We start from the raw sequence: 6,000 nt of genomic DNA, 5'->3' as shown, positions 1-6,000 counted from the left end.
ATGACTCGGCCTGCATAAAGGCCTGTGGCGCAAGAGTTGTCTTGATAGGGCCAGGGGGACTAAACGTGGAATACACACTGAAATTCAACTTCACAGTCTCAAACAACATGGCGGAGTATGAGACACTCATTGTAGGCTTGCTCCTCGCCATCGACTCAGGCGCTAACAGTGTCAACATATTCAGCGACTCCAAGTTAGTCTTCAACCAAGTCAACGGCAGTTTCCAAACCAAAGACAAACAGTTAGCGACGTACTTGGGATACATAAAAACTCTGCTCAGGAAATTCAAATTCCACACCATCTCACAAATCCCCAGAGAAAAGAACGCTAAGGTAGATTCTCTTTCAAGATTGGGAACCGCTCAACCGCACCAAAGTCCGGCGGACACAAAGGTGGAATGCCTTGATAGGCCAAGCATCACAAAAACCCTAGCAGAAGTATTCAACATTGAGGTCAATCCCTGCTGGATGGATGAAATCATAGAATAAAAGCGCAATGGAACGCTGCTAACCGACAAGGTCAAAGCGCCAATTTAAGCGGAGAGCAACCCGCTATAACATACAGAATGGCAAGCTTTACTGCTAGGGGTTCACCCATCCCAACCTCCGATGTCTGACCCCAAAAGAGGGAAAGGTCGTCCTGGCAATGATACACGTCGGGGAATGTGGAAATCACTCAGGTGCCAGATCTTTGGCAAATCACACCATGCGGCAAGGGTACTTTTGGCCCACGCTCAGTGACTAAGCCAGAGAAGTCTCCAAATCCTGCCACAAGTGTCAGCAATACGCTGACCTCCCTCATGCCCCGGCAGAGCCCCTCTTAATAATCATCGGCACATGGATTCACTCCACTTGGGGCCTCGACCTAGTTGGCAAGTTACCAATTGCTAGGGGCGAGATCAAGTACATCATCGTCACCATCGATTACAACAGCAAATGGATAGAAGTGGAACCGCTGACGGTAATCACTACCGCCAAGGTAACCCACTTCCTCTGGAAGAACATCTATTGCCGTTACGGCGTCCCCTATACCATCATCATAGACAACGGAGCATAGTTCAACAACAAGGAGATCATATCTTTTACCGCTAATCTGGGCACCAAGATGTGCTTTGCATCTGTAGTGCACCCCCAAACCAACGGACAAGTTACGGCGGAAAACAAGATAATCAAGAAACTGCTAAAAAAGAAACTCAATGATGCTAAATGATTATGGATGGAGAAGCTCCCGGAGGTCCTGTGGACCATCAGGGCAACCCCAACATCCGCTAACGGTGAAATGTCGTTCTGCATGATGTTCGGGACCGAAGCCGTCCTACCAATCGAGGTCACCCAACCTATCGCTAGGGTCGAGGGCTATTGCTCCGAGACCAACACCGAGGGCATCAACCTATACAAGGATCTCCTCCCCAGACAACATCTCTAGTTTAAGATGAAGGACACCCATCCAACAGCATGTATACCCAGATATGAAAGTGGTCCCAACACATAACGATTCAATTTCTAAACTAATCGCCAATAAAATACATCTCGCTATCAAGCATGCCACGATATGTCTCACCGATGTTTAAAATTAAACTCTTATCAGACCTTAACATAATCTTCTGAGTCAACTAAGGGAATCTGTGATATCCACCAATTTACTTAGTTTGTTTTGTGGCCTTGTTGTTTGCAGACCTTATTTGTTTTGGTATTGTGAAATATTTTGTTGCTGGATCATATTATATTTTTATGACTTTATTTTACTTTATTTTATTTTTTTTGTACAGTTAGTTTTAAGGTTAATTAGTTATCTTGGTAAAAAGGAAAATAGGAATTTCAAACTAGTTGTTACAAAGAGGATGTGTTTACTTAGAAGTCTGAAACTTATCAGATATTTTCTAATAAATTAACTGAACCTATGAGTTTTGAGAGAGAATAAAAGTCTTTTTTAGACATGTTTAAGGTAGAAAAAGAAGAGAGAACAACATCTGCATGCAAGGATAGAGAAAAGAGAAAATAGGTTAGGTTGCGCTGACCACAGAGCTTGAAACAAAGTATCAAGTCTGAGATCAGGTGTTTTTGTTACAATTTCGACCAGGTATTTTTATATAAACGATTATGGTTATTTCATTATATGAAATTAGACTTATCAAGGGTTATTTTGGCATTGATTTCACAGAAAAATATTAAGAATCGAATTTATGGTGATTTTTCAAAGTTGACATAGAGGAAACAGGTTTTCTGCTGACAGAAGTTAGGAACATGTTACAGTCATTGTTTAAAGAGCCAAATGCTTTGTTTTAGCCATCAAATTTTTCTGGAACATTTCTCTTTATGTCTAATTTCTGGGATAAAATTTTAATGAATTTATTTTTCTTAATTATTTTTATAAAATTCGTTAACTATCCGAATCTAGCTGTTTAGGTGGAGAGGCTTATTTTGGGTTCTGTTTGAAGACAGCTTTCGGGTTCTAGAGAAACTGATTTCACTCCCAAATTTTTATCATATGCTAAATATCGAGCCTTAAATAGACATTCCAAATTTTAATAAGTTTTAGTTCATATTGTATCCCGTGGAATTTTTAGAAGAGTCATTGTTGGTGAAGGTTTCATTTCCTGGCAGCAACAGATGTCGGTTTTAGAAAATTATTTGGACAAGTTTTTCGGATTCTTTTGACTTGATATTTTTACAGTAGATACTTGAGAATGTCTAGTTTAATGATATAAATTTTCAATGGATTTTATTAACGACTGTCTAAAGTGATATTTTTCTTTCGGACATAGGCCCTGCCAGATTGCTTTTACCGCAGGTTATAAGGTTCTAGTTCATGTCTCATTTTGAGTTTTTGTTTTCTTTAAGCCGAGAAACCACAACTTAGAACACTGTACCAGTTGCTTGTATAGCTTGGTTAGTTGAGGTAAGTAACTTTTGTTTGCTCTGGAACCATGATAAATATATTATTGATGATACGTTACTATATTATATATTATACACTTATGATTTTGAGTGCACCATTTTTGTTTCCGTTGTGAGTGCTTTGGCTTGTACTAATACGTATGCATCATGCAACATTTGATAAGTTTTGAAAGAGATTTCTGCTAGGTACTCTCTTGGTATATCAATACCAGTAGGCTGTCTGGGGAGAAATATGTTCTGTAAGTGCAAATTATGCACTGTTTTGTCTTTGCAGGTTCTGTATTATTTGTTATATGGCCCACATAGTGGGTTCACCACTGACGGGTGACGTATGTCTCCCACCTTTGATAAGTTTGGGTCTCATTGGTATGTTATGTCTAGAGGGACCTAGAAAGTTCAGTTTGATTTGTTTTGAGTGCACTTCATGTACTATGCATTTTACTATATTGTATATAAGTATGGAATGCCTTCCTATTTGTTATATGTGTGTGTTATCGTTACTTACTGAGTTTATATCTCATTAGTAATTTTTTGTGGTTCCAGGTACTAAAGATGAATTGAATGCTTAGAAGACTTGGTAGCAGCTAGTGGTTGGCTCGGCGTCCCCTAGAATAAATTTCAAGTTTCTTGTTTAAGATTGTTCTAAATTTTAGAATGGAGCTTCCATTACCTTTTATTTATTATTATTATTTAAGTTTTTATTTTTCAAGTGAACTAAAGTGTATTTCAAAGCTTTTCTTTATTTCAATTCGACTTAATAAAAGTACAGTTTTCACCTCCAAATTTTGGGGTGTGACAGAATCTCTCCCTTAAGTATGTCAATCTGTCGACTAGCACCGCCTCATAGAGAAACTACCACCAAACCTTCTCTGTGACTCAAAGATTCAAAACTTAGATCGTAATCACATCACTTGAATTACTATGGACGCCCCGCGGTGTCACAATGCTCTTTTCTTGATCCCAAATTCAACGATTCTACCAGAACAGATATGCTTAGACACATAAGAGTAGATTCATGCACTAAGAGTTAGATTCTTTACCCCCAATTATTAGTGAACCAAATTCATATCTCCAAGCCAACTCAGTAAATATCCAACCAATTTCTTAACCCCATACACAGGCTAACTTCAAAACTCACTTCTGTCCATCTCACCTTCTTAACTACAATCCAAAACTTAAGAAGACCAATTTATAACTCAAAGTACTTGGAATCAACTTCCTTTACTTCGAACAAAACTATGTCCAAAAGTCATGATTAGGTCAACGACCCAAGATGACCAGTCCTGGGATTTCCATTCTAATTACAACTCTCACTTACCGTCGCCATTTCCACTTTTCACCAATTACCATTGGTGGCCGTAGTCACAAGAAAACACCGAACTAGCCGTGAAAACCAATGATTTTCTTTGCTTCAATCTTTCTCCACCCTCCACAGTTAAACGATTCAAAATTAAGGACGAGTTGTCTATCAGAGGGAAATTCGTGCACAAGGTCGCTATAAAGTGTCTAGTAAGAAAAATTCCAACCTGGATTCTTTGCAAATGATCTCCAACACTGAGGTTCCCAAATGATCTCCATCGATCGAGTTCCAATAATGTTCCAAATGCCGCTTACAAGACCAATCACGTCATGTAACACATTTCCCAAAACTCAGTTTCGAAGTCAGAACCACACTTACCACTAGTTCTATTTCCACCAACAATCCTGATTCCAAACAATTATAGTATCCAGAGACAGCTCAAAGCTATGGTCGCTCGTCTCAGACAATCAAGACTATCAAACACAAAATTGAACCCGGTCTCGCACCTTAAACTTGCTCCAACAAACTTGTCAGAATAAAGGAAGAGATAGCCAAAACATTCCTCGAATCACAATTTGTAGTACAACTTGAACCTGTAGAGTAGTCTTACTCTACCATCACCAGGAAAAGATGCAAGATAAGTATACCTACCACAACGCATAGGAATCCCTATGAGGTCGGCGTACAAGAAGCATAGTACCTGAAGAAAGCCAACTAAATATGTACCTAACACACTTGATGAGTACATTAGCACTGAAGATTAAGTGATGGGGAACCGCTGTAGTCGGCCCATCACTCGAAAGGTACTGAGTAATATAAGTATATATGCTAACAACATGGAAACAAGTCTACAGAATCTGACAACCTAATGCTCTGACACCAAATTGACAGGACCTGTCCTGGATTTCACCTTGAAACCTGAGGTGGTCCTGTGGGGCCCACCTTAGGAATAACTCTATAGAAAATTCGGCAGCGTCACCCTAAAAATGGACTACCCAAAACCTGTAAAAACATTTACACTTCTAAACAATCTTCCTTATTCTTCTGGAGCCACTTGCTCTCCTAAATCTTATCAAATCCCAAAACACGATACAAGTCTCAACTTCCAAACAATTAGCCCACAGGTTATCAGAACAATCTAATACACAAGGTATATAAGAAACTAAAAATAAGTTAATTATACGGAAGCTGTGATGTTGACTATGCCTCGACTCCAGGTACGCTTGACCTCAACTAAACTAGCCTGCAAACTAGGCATTTGAAACCGAAGGGCCCAAGAGAAAGTACTGAAAAAAACACGTTAGCGTGAGTGAACAAAAATAAATAAACAAGATAATTTTAAATAAGGTAAACTTTAATACTTTCCCACGTATTTAAATTTATAAAACTTTGATGCATGCAAGCTTTATAAAACATATTTCTTTAAGCTTGAATTCTAGTGAAAACATATCAGCCTTGCTGGTTAAAAGAAATCGGACTAGCCTCGTTAGTCAAGTAATAGTAAAGTATGGGGAAGAAGGAATCACCATACAACAAAAGAGCCTCCCAGGCTCGGGTCGGAGCCTCCCAAACTCTATCCTCAACTTCGACCCACAAACACAAAGTAAGTAAGGAGGAGCCTCGACTGCAACTCACGTGAGGAGAGGAGGACTAAAATAAAGCAACCTAAGTACAGTGAAGAAAACATTCGAAAACAAGCAAATCCATAAATCCATAAAGCTTCCCCAAAATCTCCCAAATGAAATTATGAGTACGATTCCCAACCGTACTAGGAAATTCTCATGATAATTCAATTAAATCAAT

The sequence above is a fragment of the Rosa chinensis genome, chromosome 6 (genome assembly GCF_002994745.2).
Source record: "Rosa chinensis cultivar Old Blush chromosome 6, RchiOBHm-V2, whole genome shotgun sequence".
Classification (NCBI taxonomy): Eukaryota; Viridiplantae; Streptophyta; class Magnoliopsida; order Rosales; family Rosaceae; genus Rosa; species Rosa chinensis.
The sequence above is the reverse complement of the archived record's forward strand: the minus strand, read 5'-3'. Positions refer to the sequence as shown.